Source organism: Eptesicus fuscus, chromosome 17 (genome assembly GCF_027574615.1).
Source record: "Eptesicus fuscus isolate TK198812 chromosome 17, DD_ASM_mEF_20220401, whole genome shotgun sequence".
In the NCBI taxonomy this organism is placed as follows: domain Eukaryota; kingdom Metazoa; phylum Chordata; class Mammalia; order Chiroptera; family Vespertilionidae; genus Eptesicus; species Eptesicus fuscus.
In genome coordinates, this window is record NC_072489.1 from 33,792,235 (window position 1) to 33,816,101 (window position 23,867).

General features: G+C 40.2%; 1 pseudogene; it reads left to right on the forward strand.

Moving 5' to 3' along the window:
* Positions 1–17,526: 17,526 nt before the first annotated feature.
* On the forward strand, positions 17,527–17,674 carry LOC114226878 (U1 spliceosomal RNA; annotated as a pseudogene).
* The last annotated feature ends 6,193 nt before the right edge of the window (positions 17,675–23,867 follow it).

Consider the following 23,867-nt stretch of genomic DNA (forward strand, 5'->3'; position numbering starts at 1 on the left):
GGGAGAGGGAGAGAGAAACATCAATGATGAGAGAGAACCATTGATCACTGCTCCCCGCACAACCCCCACTGGGGATCAAGCCCACAACCCGGGCATGCGCCCTTGATCAAAATTGAACCCGGGACCCCCCAGTTCGCAGGCCAAGGATAGACCAGGGCTGAAGTCTACTCTTAAGAGAAAGACCCTCTCATGTTACAGAGCCATAATGTAACAGGCACTTTAAAATTCTCAGTCCTCAGCAATGTACCTGATGTTAACTAGGTTATCTATAAAATAAATTATGTTTGTGAAGTAATAGTTGCCATTGGGTAATTGAAATATCTTCACCAGCGAAATACTGTAGAGAAAGTACATTACCTGTTATTTCACTTACTTTTTTTTCATTGTAAACTATGAAGATGATAATATGCAACCCACTTTGCAGATGAGGAAATTGAGGTTGAGAATGAAAGTGCATTTTTTATACTTTAAACTCTATTCAAATTTGTTATATTAGTGATGAAAGTGGAATTTGGACCTAGGTCATTTGGGGCACTTTGGTATGTAGATTGTTTGATTAATACACACAGATTATAAACTACTTAAAACTCTTGTTTCTGCTTACCACAGCAATTAAGATGCTTTTGAAATTACTGCCACCCTTTGTCCTTCTCTGTAGCCATTGGCTGTAATTGCTGAGGCCAAGAAGTTGCACATTCAACAGGAAATAGAAGGGAGACCAAAGTAGTTAGAGTCTCTTATATAATGTTTTCCAAGACAAATCAGTTTCTTCTATCTTCCCAGGCTCAGCTGACTGTACCATGCACCTGTTGTAGAAGGCTTTCTGAGTTAACGAGGAGGGTGGGGCAGGTTGGTTGATTATTGTAATATGAACCATCTCTTAGGGTTATACCTATTTTTCAAAGCAAAGCACAATTCAGACCTTCTTGGATATTCTAGAAGGTTTGAATTCCAGAATAATGGGAAATAGAGGTCTAGCGTGTGCTTACTAGTACTTTCCTTTCCATTGCTTCATTCAGTGAAGCAGCTACTTATGTCAGCCCTCAGAGCCTCACTCCTGTTGAGACCATAAAGCCAGGCTCACTGAGCACACGGCAAACAGATACTTTACCATATATCAACCTGATACAGAATTCTAAGGGATGAAAAGGCAAGATTTGCTACAAGTTGCATATGGCAATGATCTCTGCCCTGCTCCATCTACAAATGAGTGTGCCACTTTGACTCTCATTGCAATAACAATGACCCCTCCAAATGGTTTGTTTGGCTCTTTTTTTTTTTTCTTTTTTTGGGGTGTGTGTGTTTTGAGATAAAATTGGTATATAAATGTTATATTAGTTTGAGTTGTTCAACATAATAATTCAGTCTTTGTGTACACTATATAATGATCTCCAAAATAAGTGTAGTTACTATCTATCACCATACAATTGACCCCCTTTACCTATATCACCCAATTCCAACCCTTTTCCCCTTCAATAACCAACAATCTATCCTCTATATTTAGTTTTCTTTTGTTATTTAGATTCCACATATAAGTGAAATCATACTGTATTTAACTTTTTCTGACTTATTTCCTTTAGCATATTACCCTCAAGGTCCATCCATGTTTTTCCAAGTGGCAAGATTTCCTTCTTTTTATGGCTGAGTAGTATTCTGAACCATGTCCAGCACCGCCAGGGGTGAACCTGAGGAGCGGCAGTGAAGGATTAAAGAAGACAGACAAGAGAATACAGTTGGGGCTAGGTAGGATCACTGTGCCTAGATGAGGCAACAGTGACACAGCCTGTAAGCCATAGCTCTATTTAACAGATCACACAAAGCAAAACAAGGGGAGTGGTCAGCGTGTTTACAATGTTATTGCGAGTTTCAAATCTATTTTGTTACTCAAAAGCCTTGTTTTGGCAGCACTTGCTGCACCTGCCACAGCCCATTAGCTACCTAGGAACAAGGGAAGACTAAGATCAAGCTTAATTGTGCTAGGAGGGCTCTGCCCTTCAAGCTGGCACTTGTGTGTGGCTCTGCCACAGGTCAGTCCGAGGCTTGACCCTATAGCCACTCCCTACATATTCCATTGTATATATGTATGGCATCTTATTTATCCATTCATCTATTTTTTAAATATATATTTTTTATTGATTTCAGAGAGGAAGTAGAGGGAGAGAGAGAAAGAAACATCAATGATGAGAGAATCATTGATTGGCTACCTCCTGCACATCCCCTACTGGGGATCAAGCTCACAATCTGGGCATGTGCCCTGACTGGGAATCAAACTGTGACCTCCTGATTTATAGGTCGACACTCTATCATCAAGCCATACTGGCCAGGCTATCCATTCTTTTATTCATGGACATTTAGTTTGTTTACATTTCTTGGCCTGCAAACCACCACACCCTAAGGGAAACCCCACCTGATCCGGGCACCCTTCTGGGCAAACCAGCTGGCCCCCACCCCTTACCAGGCCTCTATCCTATCTATAAAAGAGTAATATGCAGATTGACCATCACTCCAACACACAATATAGCTGCCCCCATGTGGTCAAAGATTCTGCCCCCATGAGGACACAAAGATGGCCACCACAAGATGGCCAGCAGGAGAGGGCAGTTGGGAGGCACCCAGCCTGCAAGGGAGGGCAGTTGAAGGTGATCAACCCTGCAGGAGAAGGCAGTTAGGGGTGACCAGGCCGGCAGAGGAGGGAAGTTGGGGGCAAACAGGCTGGCAGCAGAGTGGTTAGAGGGTGATCAGGTTGGCAGGCAGAAGGGTTAGGGGCAATCAGGAAGGCAGACAAGCAGTTGGGAGCCAGCAGTCCTGGATTGTGAGAGGGGTCCCATATTGGAGAGGGTACAGGCTGGGCTGAGGGACTCCTATATAATAAAAGACTAATATGCAAATCGACCGAAGGGCAGAACGACTGGTCGCTATGACATGCACTGACACCAGGGGACAGATGCTCAATGCAGGAGCTGCTCCCTGGTGGTCAGTGTGCTCCCACAGGGGGAACACTGCTCAGCCAGAAGCTGGGCTCACGGCTGGTGAGTGCAGCGGCAAAAGGGCCTAAGCCGGCAGTCAGACATCCCCCGAGGGCTCCCAGACTTCGAGAGGGTGCAGGCCGGGCTGAGGGAAACCCCTCCCCACCCCCAGTGCAGAATTTCATGCACCAGGCCTCTAGTTGTAAATAATGTGGCAATGAACACAAGGGTGGATACATCTTTTGCAATTAATGTTTTCATTTTCTTCAGATAAATACTCAGAAGTAGAGTATTTATCTACTCTGGTTCATTGGTAGCTCTATTTTTTATTTTTTTGAGGAACCTCTATACTGTTTTCTATAGTGACTGCATGAATTTATATTCCCACCCACACTGTACAACACTTTTCTCCACATATTGTCAACACTTGTTTCTTGTCCTTTTGATAATAGCCACCTAACAGATGTGAGGTAATATTGTATATTGTGGTTTTTATTTGTATTTCCCTGATAATTAGTGACACTGAACATCTTTTCGTTGCCTCTTGGCCATCTGTGTGTCTTCTTTGGAAAAATGACTATTTAGATCCTCTGCTCATTTAAAAATCAGATTATTTTTCTGCTGTTGGGTTGTTTGAGTTTGTAAATATTTTGTATATTAACCCCTTATCAATATATGATTTGAAAATATTTCCTCTTGTAGGTTGCCTTTTCATTGGATTGATGGTTTCCTATTCTGTGCAGAAGCTTTTTACTTTGATACAGTCCCACTTGCTTATTTTTGTCTTTGCCTTTCGAGTCAGATCTAAAAATTCAATGCCAAGACCAATGTCAAGGAGCTTATCACCTATGTTTCCAGGAGTTTTATGGTATCAGGTTTTACATTTGAATCTTTAATCCATTTTGAGTTAATTTTTGTGTATGGTGTAAGAAGTCTAGTTTTGTGCTTTTGCATGTGGTTGTTCAGTTTTCCAAGCAGCATTTATTGAAGAGATTTTCCTTTCCTTATTTATATTCTTGATCATTTGTTATAAATTAACCATATACCTGTGGGTTTCCAGTGTGTCTGTTTTTGTACCAGAATCACCAGAATCACAGTGTTTTGATTGCTATAGCTTTGTAGCATAGTATGAAATCAGGGAATGTGATATCTCCAACTTTGTTCTTTCTCAAGATGGCTTTGACTGTTTGGAGTCTTTTGTGGTTCCATACAAATTTTAGAGTTATTTGTTCTAGTTATGCCTTTGAAATTTTGATAGGGATTGCATTCGATCTGTAGATTGCTTTGGGTAGTACAGACATTTTTAACAATAATGATTCTTCTAATCCATGAGCAAAGCATATCTTCCCATTTGCTTTTGTCATCTCCAATTTCTTTCATCAATGTCTTATAGGTTTCAGCCTATAAGTCTTTTATCTCCTTGGTTAAATTTATTACTAGGTTTTATTGCTATTGATGCAATTGTAAGAGGGATTGTTTTCTTTGATATCTCTAATAGTTTATTATTAGTATAGAAAACAACAGATTTCTGTATTGATTTTGTATCCTGCAACTTCACTGAATTTATTAGTTCTAACAGTTCTTTGGTGGAATCTTTAGGATTTTCTACATAAAGTATTATGTCATCTGCAAATAGTGAGAGTTTTACTTCTTCCTTTTAGACTTAGATGCCTTTTATTTATTTTTCTTGTCTGATTGCTATGGTTAGGACTTCCATACTATGTTGAATAGAAGTGGTGAGAGTGGGACATATTGCTAATATGTTGTTGTGGATTTTTGCATCTATGTTCATCAGAGATATTGACCTATAATTTTCTTTTTTGTGGTGTCCTTGTCCAGTTTTGCTATCAGGGTAATGCTGACCTCATGAAATAAGTTTCAAAATCCCTCCTCTTCAGTTTTTTAAAAGAGTTTGAGTGGATAGGTGTTCAATCCTCTTTGTTTGGTAGAATTCACCAGTGAAAATACCTGTTTCATGGGACGTGTAGCTCGTTTTTGAGGCCCTTCAGGTCTTTTCTTTAGTTTGATTTTTATATTAATTACTATATGAGCAGAAGTGGTATGTCAAAGTGTGGACTTACTGAGTCATCTTGACCAGAATTCCAACTATATATTTTTAATATTGATAGCTACTTGTAAATTTGAGGATAATTGTTGATCTTCTCTGAACTTCAGTTTATTCACCTGTAAAATAAAGCTATTTGACTAAGGTCCTTAAAGTTTATCTCAATTCTAAATTCTGTAGTTAATGTAACTTATAAATTATTTTTGTGTCCATATTTACCCAGCTAATTTGTAGTGTAGGGGACTTGGAACCCATGTTTTATGATTTCTCACTCAAAAGCTGTTTCTGCCATACCTCACAGCTATCATTGTAAACACAGCAGAAAATCAAGAAATCAAATCCAAAGCATGCCATATCCACCCAATCCAGTCTTACTAGAATGTTGAGGGTTTCTCCAGGTTTTCTTCCATGCAGAGCTGGCTCTTATGCTTCTGTGAGGGGATTCCAAACAGAAAATTAGATAAGGTTTCAAAAGTAGAACCTAACACATGAGTTGATTTTTATGCAAAGAGCAAAGGGCAGCAATTGAGAAAGAGGTGTTTTAGCATAATTATTACAATTTCAGGGAACTGTGAGGTATAATCAGTGTAAGCAATATACCTGATGCAGAACAGGAAGAGATGAACAGGGTATGGTTCTTGGATCATAAAAACAATTACCACATCACCAAGGAAGCAATATATGTGTGTTGCTTTTTTTAAGAACTGGGAAATAGTGTTATGAGTCAGAGATCCATTTACTGGCCAGCTTTCCCGTCCCCTGGTTTGTATCGAAGCCAGGCAACATTACAAAAAACAAAAACAAAAAAAACCCAATTTTTTTTCTTTTGATCCTCACCCTTAAAGGTGGCCCAATTGTTAAGGAGACACCATGGGGCGGGGGGAGGAGGGGATTTCTGGAAATGCTTTTGGCGCTGCCCATTTTGTCTCTTTTTACCTGGTCAATTCAGCTGGTGATTGATCGTGAGAATATCTATAACAGGATGTAGGGCTCGGGATAAAGTGTCAATTCAGTTATTCCTCAGAGTTCTATGTATCTTCATCCAGTTTAAAGGTTATGATCTTAAGAATGGGTTGCCACCCAAACGTTGGCAAAGAACTGACAAATCCATCCACCCATTTTTGGAGTGTTTCTCTCCATGGCTTTTTCAGATGAAACCTTTCTTGTGTTGACAAGGTGCGTTTTGACAAAGGATTTACTCCACTGCTGACAGATAGGTTTCCCCACACCAGTGATGAGAAGTGACAGGAAAGATGAATTAGAGAGAGAGCGTAGAGAAGAGAAAACTTCAGGTCCCATCTGGGTCGCTGAAGTTACCAAATGGGGATCAGGCCGGAGCGGGTCTGCCTCAGGCCAGCTGGTGGTGTGTGGGTTCTTGACTTCATGCTGGAAAGATTTCACAACATGAGTCCGGGTGATTTTGAGAGTACGTGTGTATTAAAGCTGGGGACAGTAAAACCAGGAAGGGCTTAGGACAGAAGAAGCAATAGGCAAGAGCCTGAGACAGGTCTGCTTTGGCTCCCTAGAAATGCTGTAGGGAAGAGATGAGCCGAGGAAGGGCTGCTATTGAATCACTGGGAAGTCTGAGTAAAGGAGCCTTGGAGACAGGTTCAGGGGTTTTGCTGCCTGCTGGTCCCCTGATGCAGGTCCAGTGGGGGGCCCCCGGAGTTGCTTTTTTTTTAAAAGTATGTGCCCAAGAAGAAGGCACAGGCACACTCCAAAGAGGGCACACCCCTGTTGCTTTTTATTTACTAACTAAACCAACTAAAGAGGTAGTTTTTAAAAGCCACAAAACCTGAAACTTTCAAAAAACTAACAACATTCATTCAGCCAGTTAAAGAAATCAGAGCTCCTGTTCTGACATGCTAACATCTTAGAGTAGCTTAAGACACCAATTCAGGGACACTAAGAAGGCTGTACAGAACAAGCAAACCTGGGATCTAGTGTGACATCTGCATCTAATTAGCTATGTGATTTGAGGAGAGTGACTTAGCATCTTCGCATCTCACTTTTTTATTTTCATCTAGAAAATGATCAGAGTTCCATAGAGAGTATGTTAGTGATAGAACAAGAAAAGACTTGTATCATGAAGTCTAGAGGGTTTTTTTTCTCCCTCTTTGAATTCTATCTTTTGCCTTAAAATACAAAAGGTCCTGATGGATCAAATTAGTTCAATTTCAAAACCCCAAAGTAAAAATATAATCAGGTTAACATGATTGATTTAATTTTTAAAGATCACAGGGAATTTAAAATGACAGCTCAAAAAATCAAGCCCTACGATGATTGTGAAGAGCCTAACCTGAGCTTTCTCTTCATGTACCTCCAGCCTCGTTTTGGGACCTGTGTTGGTAAAACCAATGGTCTGGATTGGCCTGGAAAGGAAGATTCTGGTGGAGCATCTGTTATTGTTTCTAGCACTTGACCTCACCTCAGTTCATGATGTTTGAGTGGATTGTTATTTCTCTTGGCTAAACTTATGCTAAAATCTTCCTGCTTGTGAAAAAGGCAGGCAAATCATTTCCCAAAGCAAACACGTACAGGCTATCTGCCTGCATCTCCAGTCTTGTGACAGCCACTTTTTCCTCAATTCAGATCAAATGCTAATTTTCTCTCTTGGGCCAATGACAGTCCAGGGACAGAAATATGAGATTCGTAGTGACTTGGAACTGAGGGAGAGGGATGGAGGCATGTTCCTTGAGTTAAAATCTAAAAAAAAAAACAGTCCCTGGGTCAGCACTGTTTTCTCACCCTAGCGCTGAAGAAAGTGAAACCGGGGAACACAACCAAAATCACCTCCTGTTTTGATCCCCTCCGTCACACCCTGCCCTCACGAAGGGTCAGACTAAAGGGCACAGCCATGAACATGCAGGGAAGGAATTCAGCTCTCAGAGAGTAGAGGGCAGGTTTGAGGTGCCCAGGGTCAAGGGCTTGAATCCTCTTTATGGTTGTGACTAACTAACTTCTAAACTGATGTGGGTGGGTTTTAGTATCTGGAAAAAGTGCTGCACAATAAAATATAGAGGCTCAATAAAATAAATGTTGAATGAGTTGAATGAGTTCAAGTTCTGAGCCAGGTATGGTCGTTGCTTTTGACTCTGTCTTCTGACTTCTTCTCTCCCTCTGATGGGCCAGCAGTCCCAGGGCTCACTCTCACCTCCTGAGAAAGCCTGGACTGAGCACTCGGTGAGGGACACGTGCTCTCTTGAATGTGTTGTTTCTTTGCTGACTCGCTAGGTCTTCCTGCACTCTTTTCTCTGCTGGTATAGTAGTCAGATCCAGAGCAACCTGAGTATGGGCTTTGGGAGGAAAGGGCTGCAGGCCCTGGGCTTGCCTTGAGTCACATAGAAGAGATCTTCCACAAGGGCCAGCCCAGCTTACTGCATTTGGTGGTGGTGGGCGGGGCGGGGGCATTGGATTAAAGACTTATAATGTTCATTTGCCTGGCCTTGTCTTTTGTGCTTTTGTGTCCCATAAAACTTAAGGTGGAAAGGGGGCGAAAGGGAGGGAAGGGAAAGAAGAGATACATTTGGAATCCCAAGTTCCTGCCATCCTTCCCTCTCTATGCAAATCTCTGCTCCTTTTAAGTTTGACTTGCATTATTCATGGAAATCTATATGGAGGAAGCTATGGTCAGAAGCTGAAACATTGCCCATCCACATGCCAACTTACTGTTCCATTGATTTTAGATATGCTGACAGGCAAGAAAGAAAAGCAAGAGGAACTAACAGATTATGGGCATTCTGTGCCAGGCCCTGGACTAAATCATGTATCTACAGTCTCACTGATCCTCACAGTAAACCATGGGGTGATACTATTATTATTTCCATTTCACTGATGAGGAAAATGAGGCTCCGAGAGAAGCACCTTGTCCAAGGTCAGGAAGGGTTAGGTCTAGGAGACAAATTCCAGCAACTTGAGCCAGTGTTCCTGTTACATGCGTCTCCCTCCCCCGCTGCATACTGAGGAACAGTCAACAGTGTGCTCACCACTGCCCAGCCTGGCTGATACACAAGAAGAGTTTGCTTCTGAAGGGGAAGGAAGTTCCTCTGCCTCCCAGGACACCTCCCACACTGTGTGGTTAAAGTTTGGGGTTCCACCATTAGACAGACTTCCTTTTGACTTAAAAGCTTTATCCAATACACTAAGTGACACATTGAGTGCATCAGTCATTTCCTCAGCGCGAAAGAATAAATTAGTTGATTTCCTGAATGGATTGTTCTATCTTTGTGCTTCTACCAAGAGTTACCGATTGGATCTAATAATTATTTATCTTAATAGAAATTATCTAAATCTGAGCTTGTCAATCATTCCTAAAACATCTATTGACTAATATAAATAGCTATGTATGTAGCATTTACATGTTATTTTGGAAAGGGCATTGACCCATAATTATTCTTATCTGGAATAGTTTTTAAAAAGAGCCAAAGAACCTAGATATGGTAGGACAACTGAAAGCCAGAGGGAGTGGGTGTATTTCTGTTCTCAGTGAAGTAGTGCTTTGTTGGAACTAAAAATGAATTTCAGTTCAGGATGATGATCAGGTCAGCCAAGGGACAAGGATGCCATATTTATTTTCAGTAACCTAATGGAAGGCCCTTGGAAATCACCAGGTCTGTCCAAAGAAAGAGGAAAGACATGGAGAAACCCTGTATTCACCAGAATTATAATTTACTTATAGATGATAAAAAAAAATAGTATCTGGAATATATTCAAGGAAATGCTTTAAGATATTAAGGAATAACATCCTATGTGCCAAGCACATGTATCTTTAGCATATAAAATGACTTCATTTTTCATACAAAACTGACTTTTTAAAATGACTGGTTTGAAATTTGCTGAAGTAGGAAAGTAAAGCTCAAATTTTCTTCACTTCTTCCTTCTTCCCCTGCAGATATTTATGAATATTAAAGCTGACTCATCCTGGATGTTCCATTCAATATAATTGTGCAATAACATACGTTACAACTGTGTCAAAGATCACAGCAAAACAGAATCATACGAAGACGGTAACTGGTAGGGTTGTTCCCCCATTTAAATAGTAAAGGGTTATGGTTTTCTCTTTGTCTCTCGATAGAGGTTAGTTTCTAGTATCCACTCTTTGATGACATTTTTCAGAGAGATCCAGGAGATCCATTGTCTCCCAGTTGGCAATCTCATACATGTTTTAGCAGAACTCACCTAAATCTGATGCCCAGAATTTGAGCTTTAGACTTCTAAGCATTTACTGAGACTCTACTCCTATGCCAGGCACTGGAAGAATGAAACTCATGCTCATCTGAGGGAGACAGACCCTTAAGATCATTGCCATACACGGTGCAGGGGTTAAATAGAGGCATAGGATGATCCGCTCTTCCTGGGAGGTCAGAGAAGCTTCCTCAGCAAGGTAACCTCCCCGCTGAGCCGTGAAGGCCAAGTAGCACTCTCATGGTGAGAAGGGGCAAATGGTCCCAGGTCTCAGCTTGGTGTAAAGCTATGTTTAGGGAACTTTAAGAGTATGTCCTTTTATCTCACAATTATAAAACTTCAATATTCTTGATCTAACTCTGAACATGATTGTGGCAAATTTGGTTTTCTTGAGAAGTATGAAAAACAGGGTCTTTGTGTTTGGACAGATCTAACTTCAAATCCTGATTTGAAGTATGTATCAGCTATAATCTTGAGGATATTACTATCTCTGAGCCTCAGTTTCCTTATTTGTAAAATTAACATATTTTTATTTTGTGTGCTTTTTAGGGATTATGAGAGATAGCATTTATGTAGACCTATAATAGGATTGTGAAATTTGGTAAATAAAAATACAGGACACCAAGTTATATTAGAATTTCATAAAACAACAAATAATTAAGTGTAAATATGTCTCAAGATTGCATGGGTCATACTTACACTAAGTAATTATTTGTTGTTTATCTGAAATTCAAACTTAACTGGGCATCCTATACTGTTTTATATAATAATAAACTCTAATAAGTGAACTGTCACTCAACAACTTATGGCAATATGTTTTTGTTGTTTTGGGGTTTTTAGTGCTGGGAACAGGAGTTTTGAAATACAAATATGGACTCTACATAGTATGCGAATGTGGATGCACACATATATGTGTGGGTTGCAGAGGATAGTGAGGAAATGAAGGGTATTGTTAATGGTAGAATCCAAAAGCTTCTCCAGGATTGTTGAACATATTCTCTCTTTTTTTTTTTTTTTTACAATTGGTGGAAAAGAATTGATTTTTTTTAATATTTTTATTGAGGTATTATATGTGTACATATCTTACTATTACCCCCCCACCCCACACCCACACATGCCCTCCCCCCCCAGAGTTTTGCGTCCATTGTTTATGCTTATATGCATGCATACAAGTCCTTCGTTTGATTTCATAACTCCCCCACCTCTCCCAAACTTTCCCCCTGTAATTTGAAAGTCTGTTTGATGCTTTACTGTCTCTATCTATATTTTTGAACATATTCTCTTAAGAAGAATTTTTTTCATGGTTACCAACAACAATGTCAACAAGTCGTTAAGAACCATTTGTTTAAAGGCCATGCCAACAGGACCTGGGTTTTGGCACTTTCCAACTTTAAACATTTCAGCACACTGGAATGGTATAGTGGTTGGCCTTTTTTCAAGATATAAAAACAGCTTTTGAGCCCTTAATGTGTCAGACTCTACAATTACTCTCTTCTCTCTCCTAATAGCTCTGCCAGGTCTCAGATCCTTAGCTAGTGGATGGGTGGGGTACTTTACAGTTTATGCCAGGAACTGTGGGGAGGGATTCAAAACAGGATCAGTCCCCTTCCCTCCAAGAGTTTATCATCCTACTGAGTCTGAAAAAGAAAAGATAGGTAATTTCTAAATTGAGTCACCTCCTGTTACAGAGGTTCTGTGAATGCCAAACTGGTTGGAGAAGCCCAGAAACATTTCATGATTAATTACTGTTGTGTTTACACACACACTTTGAATAATTATAAAGACAGTGTTTGTTAAAATACATTTCATTTAACAGTTATCAGCTATTAAAGTGTGTGTATACATTTTGGGGGGGACACTCTATATATATCAGGGATATCACAATTTCAGCTTAGAAAAAGAACTAGACAGACTTTCGGTTCACAACTGTAAAACAAATACAATAGCCATTGCTTCCTTTTCATGCTGAAGGTGTCTAGGGAAGAAATAAAAAATATTTTAAGGATGACTGGGAGGAGAATAGAAATATGGTAGTGGAAATTTTGTGAAATAGTGACTTTTTTTGTGCAAAATTGGATGAAAGACCACAGACTGGTAGCCATGCCCTGGAAGGACCTGCGAGATCAACTTCAGATTCCACTAATATTTAATCAAGGGTGCTCTGTGGCAAGCCTTGGGGTAGAGGATTTCTCCTGCATTATCTGATTCAATCACCACTGCTTTCATCTCAGGTTTCCCCCTTATCAAACTCTTATCCATTATCAATGAATGTCAACATTTTACTTTTTATCACCATTCTTCTCTGGAAGTGCTAATGAAAAGTTAAGGTAGCCTGAAGCAAAGCTTGGTTGTGGTAGGCAGAATAATGGAACTCCAAAGATGGCTCTATTCTAATCCCTGAAACCTCTTAGGTTACATGGCAAAAGGGAATTAAAGCAGCCGATAGAATTAAAGTTGCTAGTCAGTAGACTTTAAGAGTGGCAGATTAGCCTGGATTCTCCAGGTGGACCCAATGCAATCAATCACAAGGGTCCTTAAATGTGGAAGAGTGAAGCAATGTGGTAGGAACTCAGCCAGATGTTGCTAACTTCTAAGATGGAAAGGCACCATGTTGCAAGGGATGCGGGTGGCCTGTAGAAGCTGGAAAGAGCAGGAAAACAGATTTCCCTCTAAAGCCCCCAGGAGGTAGTACAGCCCTGGTGACCCCTTGACCCCTCTCAGACTTCTGACCTCCTGCACTGTAAGATAATACATTTGAGTTGTTTTTAGCTACCAAGTTTGTGCTAAAATGTTACAGCAGCAATAGTAATACACCTGTTTATGGCCATAAATTGAGAACAATCACTCTACAGATGATCCTGCAGACTGGGTGCCTCGGGGTGGGATGACAGTGGAGTTCAGAGCCATCTCTGTGATGGTGGCCTGGTTGTTAGTGAACCTAGAGTGTTTTGAAGATGGAATGGCTCACTAGCTGACAACAGCATTGGTGGGAGGCCATTCTTTGCATAGACTTACCATGTGACCCAGCAGTTCCACTCCTAAGTGGAAACCTGAGAGAAGTGGAAACATATGTCTACATAAAAGTATACAAAAAAAATTCGTAGCTTTATTCATAATAACCAAAAGGTGGAAACAAGCCAAGTATCTACCAACTGATGAATGGACAAATAAAATGCGGTGAATTCATACAATGGACTATTATTCAGCCTTAAAGGAAATGAAGCACTTAAATGTACTACAATGATTATTAATCTTGAAATCATTAAACTAAGTGAAATGGGATGGTCACAGAAGATTGCATATAGTATGATTGCATTTATATGAAATATCCAGAAGACAAATCCATAGAGAAAAATTCAGAAAGATTAGTGGTTGCCAGAGGCTTGGAAAGAGAGGAAAAAGCAGAGTGAATAGTAATGGGTATGGGATTTCTTTTGGGATAGAAAATATTCTAAAGTTGCATGGTGGTAATGGTGCTATAACTATATGAATATACAAAAAAATCACTGAATTTTACACTTTAAAAGGGTGAATGTTATGTGAATTGTGTCTCCATAAAGCTGTTATTCAACTCAGGCATACTTGCTTCACAATAATTTTGTCCCTGTTTTTGAGATATCAGCATTTTATTTAACTATCCTACTTAATAGAAAACTAATAACTAGCAAGAATCAGCAAATTAATAATAACCAGCAGCACAACATTTATATCCTAGTGGAGAATGTGGGAGATGAAAGGCTGGGAATGTAAAAAGGAGCTTAAAGCAAAACAAAGCAAATGTAAAAGGTGTGGGAGGTTGTCAAACACAGTCTCTGCCTGGTGTGTGGTCTGGTTGAGGAAGAAGGCTCTGTATCAGGGCCCCTCCTGTGGTCTGTATGGGGTTCACTGCACAAGGGCACCAGGGCTCTACCATGGTGAGTAAGGGCTAAGATTAATCTGTTCTCGGTTCCCAAAGCCATGTGCCCTGTTGCACCTCAGGGTGCATCTGCCCAGAGAGGGCACCTTTTTCTAAGCTGCACAAAGATGGCACATAGCCTAGTGAGAGCCCTTATCATAATAGTAAAGCAAGAGGTAAGTGGTGACAGGCATGAGAGAAAAGGTTGTCACCAAGGGATGGGGCAATTAAGTTTTCCTGAACAGAATTGAGACTGGAATTGGGCCTTGAAGAAAGGGTTCCATTTGGACATGTAAGTAGGTACCAGGTACCAGGGAGGAGGACATTTGAGATATTGAGAGAGGTAAAGACACTGGGATGCATGGAGGTATAATTAGGGAAAAGCATGTGGCCCAGTTCATCCATTTAGCAAGTGTTTACTGAGCTAAGTATTGGGGGCCAGTCCCTGAGCTAATCACGGGGACCAAAACAACACCAAGATATAGACTCTGGCCAAAAGGGCCCAAAATCAAACAGGAGAAAGAAGCCAGCAGTCACACTACAGTGAGATCAATGCTGATGGTAGAATGTTTAAAAGCCTCTAGGTTCTCTATAAACAGAGAAAGAGTGATTCATGTAGGCATTATTTTTCATTCTCCAGATGGTTAGGAGGTAATCCTGGCTGGTGAGTGCAGCAGGGAGAGAAAAAAAAAGTGACTGAAAATATTTTCCTGTATAAATAAAACAGATTAGGCAGTTCTCTGTTTGGAAACCTTATTGGATGTTAGACTAGGAAAATAGGTTCTCTGAGGCTGATTTATTTTATGGCTAATTGTCTCCAAGCTATTGTCTTAAATTAATGTGGATGTGAAAACACTATAAATGGCATATACTATGTTTTATTTTTTGCTTTAAGTTTGTATCCTCAAAGTAAAATGTCAGAGAATTTCTTCTCATTATTTCAATGGAAGACAAGAGAGGACAGCTGATTTCACAATCACTTGGTACAGAGCCACTAATCATGACTCACATTCATCCTTGGAGACTCATTAGTTACTTAGAGATGTGGAGATGTGTGGAGTGGTGACTGCTCAGATTGAAAATAATTGAAGTATCAAGTGCATTACCAACCTGGATCCATACTAAATTTTTTTTCTGTGAAAAGTTGCTTTATAATATCAGATAATATTTATTTAATGGCTTCAGGATTCACATCAACTGAATATTTAGGGGACCCAGTTCAAAATCATGAATCCCAACCATGCTAGATGATCAGACAACTGAAGTGTATTTGAGGTCAAAAGTTTAATCCTCTAAACCAGTGGTTCTCAACCTTTCTAATGCCGCGACCCTTTGATACAGTTCCTCATGTTGTGGTGACCCCCAACCATAAAATTATTTTCATTGCTACTTCATAGCTGTAATTTTGCTACTGTTATGAATCATAATGTAAATATCTGTGTTTTCCGATGGTGTTAGGCTTTACAGCAGTGGTTCTCAACCTGTGGGTCACCACCACAGGTTGAGAACCGATAGCAGGGTTGCCTAAGACCATCAGAAAACACAGATATTTACATTACTATTCATAACAGTAGCAATGAAAATCATAATGAAGTAGCAACAAAAATCATAATGTAAATATCTGTGTTTTCCGATAGTGTTAGGCTCTACAGCAGCGATTATGAAGTAGCAACGAAAATCATAATGTAAATATCTGTGTTTTCCGATGGTGTTAGGCTCTACAGCAGCGGTTCTCAATCTAGCAGGTTGCTAGATGATCAGAAAACACAGATATTTACATTACTATTCATAACAGTAGCAAAATTACAGTTATGAAGTAGCAACGAAAATAATTTTATGGTTGGGGGTCACCACAACATGAGGAACTGTATCAAAGGGTGGCGGCATTAGAAAGGTTGAGAACCACTGCTCTAAACCAACTTCATTCAACTCTAGGTTGTATCTTACATCTATAATCTTTTCTACAGGTGACCCAGAAGCTTTAAATCCACTTGAAATGCCAGCTTCATATTATTATAAGGGTGATAATATCACAGGATAGTGTGAATGAAAAAAAAAGGGGGGGAGGAAGCGCTCTTTGTTAAATCTGACAAGTTTCTTGATGGGAAGTAACCTCATGGTGATCTGATCATAAATTCCTCACGGGGCAGGTCATATCATGGTGAGGAGTCATGTCCTGGGCCTATAAAAAGCTTATCTTTGCTTTAAGCAAGCCCTGTCCATTGTTCTTGTGCACCTAGGTTAACACACCTCTTTTTCAGACCTCTCAGAGATGTCACCACATAATCTTGTTAACCACCCTGTAAATCCAAGCATAGAGACTTCCCTGCCTTGCTTTCTCCCACCTTCCTGTAAACTTTTTTCATTCCAAATGTGTTAAGAGAACTGCAAATCTGTTATTCTCAGAACACTGGCGATCTTGCTTCCCGCCATGTTAGTTTGGCTCAAATAAACTCTTGGGAAAATTCTCCACCTGTTTGGATGTTTCTTACAATGACAACAGAGAAAGGAATTGATCAGAATGAATATGTAGCATTGTCAACTAGTTTGTAGAATGCTGGAGGCCCTGGTATTACCTGGTTCACATCTCATGGGAAGAGGCTAAAATGAAAGGACCTAAAATTGCCAGGATCATGTATTGATTACAAGAAAGGAAGGACCTGGACCCAAAGATGGTGACCCTGGCCTTGGCTTACCCCCTCGGCCCCACTAAATCCAGAGGGTCTGCCCTGACCCCCGACACCCCAGTAGCCAGCCAAAGCCAATGGGCATGTGCAGGCCACAAGGAGATGCCCCTTAAGTGCCTGGCTCTGGTGGCCCCATGGGATTGAACAATGGGAGAGACAGTTCTTGGTAGGATACCATGCCCGGGGCATGCTTCAGACAGCAGACTAAAACCTACCCCTAGTCTTCCTGTGAAAAAGGCCTATTTACCTCACATCTTGAGGCTACAGAGGAGCTCTCGGGGATGCAGGTGAGGGTCGCCATCTTTGCACTCTCCCTTGGCCTCACTACAGCTGGCTGGTTCCTCCCAGAAAGAAGCTTATACACTCTTCTAGAGCCCCAAGTTTTTCAAACTGTCACCAAGGGGACACTTCCAAATCACCAGGTCTGGAGGCCAGCAGGAGTCACGACTGTGGTCCCACAGGACTATATATATTTGCATAGTTTAAAAGCTGCTGCCTGGGGCTCTGGCTTTCAATCCACCTGAAACCTGGTGCTGAGTGACATCCTTTGGAACACGGCCAGGGCTTGGCACAACCTCAGCCACGGGGACCTATCAAGAATTCAGTGAGGGTGCTTAGACAGTCACGAAGGTTCCAGGAACAAGGAATGAGGGCAAAGTTGAACAATAAGGCCACTCCTTCAAGACTGGGAGGGGTAGTTGTTTGGCCTAGTATTAAAAATAAACACAGATACTTACCTGGCAGGGGAGATACCATGATCACGAAGGTGGTTTTCCCAGGGTGAGGCTTATCCATTGCACTCTGGATGTGCTGACCCCTGCGATTTCCCCAAATGTGGGAAACTCGACTGCATAATTTGGGGTAGTGGGGGGATTTAAAAAATAAGTAAATAAATAAATAAATAAATAAATACAGAGAGACAAGCAAAATGAGGAATATGTTCCAAAGGAAAGAAGATGACAGAATCCCAGGAAAAGAAGATTAATGAAATAGAGATAAGTAATTTATCTGAAGTAATGAGTTTAAAACAATGGCCATCAATATGTTCAGAAGACTCAGGAAAAGAATGGATGAACAGTGAGTCTTCTGGCACCACTCAGCTTTCATCCACCACTAGGGCCATCTAACCCAGTGGTTCCCAACGTAGTGCTCACACCCCACAGGGGGGCAATTTGGTTTTTAAGGGGGGCAATTTAAGAATGAGTTACTAGCCGAAACCGGTTTGGCTCAGTGAATAGAGCATCGGCCTGCGGACTCAAGGGTCCCGAGTTCGATTCCGGTCAAGGGCATGTGCCTTGGTTGCGGGCACATCCCCAGTGGGGGGTGTGCAAGAGGCAGCTGATGGATGTTTCTCATCGATGTTTCTAGCTCTCTATCCCTCTCTCTTTCTCTCTGTAAAAAATCAATAAAATATATTTTAAAAAAAAGATTACATTTCCTTATAATGAGTGCTATTCAAGGATAGAATAAGCTTTAAAAAAAAAAAGAATGAGTTACTAACAGTGAATTTTTTGCATTTCTTATGGTTCTAGGGGCCTCGTATACAGTATATAAATATAGTGACATATTTATGTATTTCAATTCTCTATTATGTTTTGAAACTTTATTTGCTATTTTTTCATATCACTTCATATTATTATTTTTGTGTGGTTTTTTTTAAAACAATTTCTTAGTAATTTCTTCCTCAGTACTTCAACTGTCCTTTCATTCTTTTATTTTTCACTATCATGGATGCCATATTCTTTGGAAGCTTGTTTAGACCAAGTTAATGGCCTTTTAGGCTTCCTCCACGTGAATAGGAGTTCACTTTTTGAACAATAAAAATTACATGTCATGAGAGGGGGCATCAGGATTTTAGAGATGCTTAGGAGGGGCAAGGACAAAAGCGGTTGGGAACCACTGATCTAACCCGCTAACCCGAAGGCCTGCAGTTGATCTGCCTTTGGACAGTTGCCTTCCCTTTCCTGTTGGTTGTTTACCTCACTCACCTTGTCAGACTGGAACTTCAGTCCTTACCTTTAAAGCCCCCATGTGTATGGTGCCCTTATATGTTCTGGTCGTTATTTTCAGGGGGACATAGGTTTTAAGGAAGAGTCTATTTGCTGGCTTTCCCCCCCCCCCGCCCCCCCGTGAACGTTTTCCCAGACGTGTTTAGGTTGCCTGGCCTGTTAACAGCCCCAAAGATGGCACCAGTTTACTCAGTCACTCTTCAGTGATGAAGAGGCTTATTGGAGTACACCCCAGCGTACTCCTGGTTTTCACACCTTTGTGTAATAACTTGCCCTTGAGTGTGCACTAGACCTAGTGATTTGCCTCTAAAAACAATATGGCAGGAAAAATGGGATGCTGCTTCTGAGATTAGGTTATAAAAAGACTGTGACTTCAGCCTCTCTCTCTCTCTCTCTCTCTCTCTCTCTCTCTCTCTCTCTCTCACACACACACACACACACACACACACACACACACACACACTTCTCACTCCAGGGGAAGCCAGCTGTATATTGTGCGCAGCCCTGTGGAGAGGCCCACATGGCAAGAACCAATATCTCCAGCCAGCCACCATGAGAACCTGAGGCTTGCCATTAAGCATTTGAGTGAGCTTAGAAATAGAGCTTCCCTTAGTTGGGCATTAAGATAACTTTATGCAGCTCCAGCAGACACCTTGACTATATAGCCTGTGAGAAACCCTGAGCCAAAAGCATTCCTATTCCTGACACAGAAGTTATGAGAAAATAGAAAGCGTTTGTTTTAAGTTGCTAAGGTTAGGAATCAAGTGTTATGCAGAAAAGATGACTAATATACCTAGCAAAAAGGTGAATGGATCTACAACAAGTCCTGACAGGCCAAAATGTTTGTAGAATACTGAGGGTTCTGCATTAATGGGAGGGGCCTAGAACCACATTCTAAATGCAAATCTAAGGTTCACAGATGTTAAGCAGCTTGTGAAACCAAAGCTCACAGATGTTAAATCACTAGACTTCATACATTAATGCCATGTGTGAATCTAGTAAGAAACAGGATCAAAAAGGTTGAACTGCATAATTTTGTAGTGGAAGCAATTGATTTATTTTGTGATTTTTTTCCCCCCTCAGTAAGTATCTCGTAGCTCAGACACTGAAGTGGAAAATAGATAGCATCTCTATGCAGGGCTGGGGAATGGCAAAGTTGGGATGTTGAAAAGTCAGGGGGGAGAGGGGAGAGATCTAGCAAGGCAATGAATGGTTGTTGTCTTTTGGTTTTCATTATATCCTGTAAGTTTTCAAAAATAAATGTTAACACATTCTGTAAATGTGGGAGCATTTAATTCAGCATGAAAACGAAGAGAAGTATTGTAAAAATGTAAGTGATGAGTATGAAAGCTGAATTGGATGCATGTGGTAAAAACCCATCAAATCTAAGTTTAGCCAAAAGGATGATTTCTTGCCTCTAGTAAATAAGGCCAGAAGTGTGTCTAGCTTCACCCAAGGCTGAATTTAGGGGCTTGGATGATGTCATTGGGGCTATATCTTTTTTCTTTGGGCCTTTTCTCTTCTTTCTCCTTATCTCACTCTGCCTTATGTTGATTGTGTTGACTACATTTTCTCTTTTCCCACATTTCCCTCCTCTACTGTTTTATGTATGTGTGTGCATGAGTGTGTATAAGTGGTTTATTTTGAATATTTAAACACATCCTTAAATTTAGACTTTGTTGAAAGTCTAAATTCAGTCTCTTTGTTCTCCAAACCAAAAACATAAGACACTATATTTCTCTCCACACTCTTCCTTCCAACTCCATGTTACTACTCTCTGACATTTTGGTTCCAGCTTGTTTTTAAACACATAATTTTTAAAATGTATTCATTTTGATTTACTACTACATTTTTAATGCTCTATTTGTTCACTGTGACTTTTTGCATCCTCCCTTTAAATTCACTTTTTTTTTTTTCTTACTAGAGTACACCTTAGGATAGTTTTTTCAGAGAGAAACTTTGGCTAGTAAACTTTCAAAGTATTTGTATGTCTGAAAATCTCTTTATTTTGCCTTTACCCATGGATGATAATTTGGCTAGACATAGAATTCTAGTTCCAAAATGACTTTCCTTTACTTATTTATTTTTCAAAATGACTTTTCTTTAACGTATTGACATCTGGCCTTTAATGTTGCTGATAATCTTATGATCATTCCTTATAGACATTCTGTCTTTTCCCTCTGGTAGCTTTTATTGATTTTTTACAGAGAGGAAGGGAGAGGGATAGAGAGCTAGAAACATCAATGAGAGAGAATCATTGACCAGCTGCCTCCTGCACACCCCCTACCAGGGATGTGCCCGCAGCCAATGTACATGCCCTTGACCGGAATCGAACCTGGGACCTTTCAGTCCACAGACTGACGCTCTATCCATTGAGCCAAACCGGTTTCGGCCCTCTGGTAGCTTTTAAAATGTTCATTTTATCTCAGATGCTCTGGAATTTTACATGATCTATCTAAGAGTGTATCCCCAGTTTATTCTGCTATCCACTTAATGGAATTTTCCATTTGAAGACTCCTTTTTTCCCCCTTCAGTTTTGGGACGTTCTTGCTAGTCCTTCAATATTGCTTTTTCACTGCTCCTTTGATTCTCTGTTTCTGACTCTGTTAAATATATATTGAAGGGTCAGGGTGTGTCCTCCTTGAACTTTTCTTTAATGTTTCCATTCTCTTTATAAGCTGCATCCTGGTAGAAAAAAAAATTGTTGGACCTTCCAGTTTACTCATTCATCTCCAGCAGTCAAGAAGCTGCTATGAAGCTCACCTATTAGAATTTTTTTAAATTTCAATAACTGTGTTTTTCATTTTACCATTTCCAGTAGATTCTAGTTCTAGCTTCAAACTTTTTCTTGTTTTGTGACTTTTATTCCCACTTCAATTTATTTCTTTGGGGACTTTGAGAATATTCTCATTGGGAAACTCACCCTCCACCCTAGTATTCATAGGCACTGAACAATAAAAGTTTGTTTATATATGGGTTAAATTGAAATAAATGTCCCAAGAGCAAGAAGCTTGTAAGGGAGAGAGACCAAGAATACTCCCCTCCTTTCTCTTTCTATTTTCTATCTTCTGAGAGGGTAACACATGGCGATGAAATACAGAGGTTTCTAAAATGCATTTGACCCACTTAGAAATAGTTGGAAACTCTAGCCGATTTGGCTCAGTGGATAGAGCATCGGCCTGAGAACTGAAGGGTCCCAGGTTCGAATCTGGTCAAGGGTACATGCCCGGGTTGTGGGCTTGATCCCCAATAGGGGGCATGCAGGAGACAGCTGATCAATGATTCTCTCTCATCATGGATGTTTCCATCTCTCTCTCCCTCCCTTCCTCTCTGAAATCAATAAAAATATATTAAAAAATAAAAGAAATAGTTGTAAGAAATTTTATTTCTCCAGAGAAGAACTAGGAAGTTATTTTTCTTTTTCTCCCCCATCAAACCTTGACAAGAAGCCCAAAGGCAAATAAAACAAGGACTGTTTGTTATGATAAGATAGATGAAATATTATGACAAGGCAGACTAAGACAAACACACAAAATCACAAGAGCCAGGACTGTCGGCATCCACAAGTTTATCATCTGAAGCTTAAACAGCTGCACAAAGCCAATTACAAGAAGTGAGAAGAAACTTCGTCTTTAACATTTGAAATCTGAGATTGATAATCAAGTAAAGTTGTAATCTGGATTTGGAAGAGATTTAGCTTTTCCCTCTTAATAATTCTAGTTTGAAACCTGAGCCCTGCTGGACAGGCTAAGGAATTTGAGTTTCTTAAGGCTACATTGAGAAACTCACATTAGAAGCCTCTAGTTTTGCTTATTGTTGCTCAATACGGAACAAAAAGCATGAACCAACTGGTTCTGATTAGGTGTAGTGCACATTTAGGCCTGCTGATATGGACCCATCCCATTACAGGCCAACTTCACAAAAGTGGAATGAACTGTTACTTTGATAATTTCATTGTTGCTAATGGTATTTCCCATTTCTTCTCATGCTTCCAAATGGTATTTTATTCTATAAAGTTTTTTTTTTTAATGGTTTGACTTGTTCCTTCTTTCAGCAATAGGACATTTTGAAATAATCATTGATAAGTTAGAATTTTGTCTGACAAATTGGAAATACTATGGAGCAAGACGGGAAACAACTGAACTGTTTCCTAGGAGTTCCTGAGGTTACTGTTTGAGTAACTTATCTCAATAAACCGGCAGTGTTAAATGACAGCCTTAGGTAGTTTCAGTTTTTGACTCCCTATGTGCCTTTTGGAAGACTTGTTCTGTCAATATGTTGAAGCAGAGGAAGTAAATTGCTTAGGAATCCCAGAGCTTGCTTTGCATTGTAACCAGAGCCACTGTCAAAATATGTTTGTTCACTGGAAAACCTGTTTTACAAGTGGGTTTCCCTTGTATTTGGGGGAAGCCCGTTTGTGCCAACCAACAAAAACATCTTCTAGATCCTGTTGGAACAAAAAATTAAAGTTACTACTGATATTTCAAAATTGTATTTTGTTAGAAAAAAATTTTGTGCGACAAAAATGATGGATAGATGTTAAATAGGTTTATGCTTTTCATCTATTCAAGGGAACCACTGTGCTATACATACCACTGGCTTTATGCACCAGGTTAGAACACAGCTTTTCAAAATTTTATTTTGAAGCCTGAGGAAATCAAACATACCCATTACCCGAATCTCTCCTTCCAGTCTGTGAAGTGAGTTGCTTCTCTGAAACCTGGTTGTTTGTAACAAGTCCCCTTGTTATACATGGGCTCTAAATGGTTAGTCCGTTTTGGAATTTTCCAAAAGTGACCATAGAACTGACTCAAGCTTTCTGAGTACATTGGTTAGGGGTGTTGTATGGTTTGGCTCACAGACCTGAGGTTACTCCAGTTTTGACAAGAACCACCAGGTTTGCCCTGGCAGATTTCAATATTCAAACATGTGCAAGGCACTGTGCTAGAGGGAATAAAGGGGATAGAGATGGTAGGAACAGTCCCTGCTTCGGGTACACAATAACTTGTCATAAGATCTTGCTTAAAAAAGAATTTCCTTCTGATTTTGGCAATGAGATGG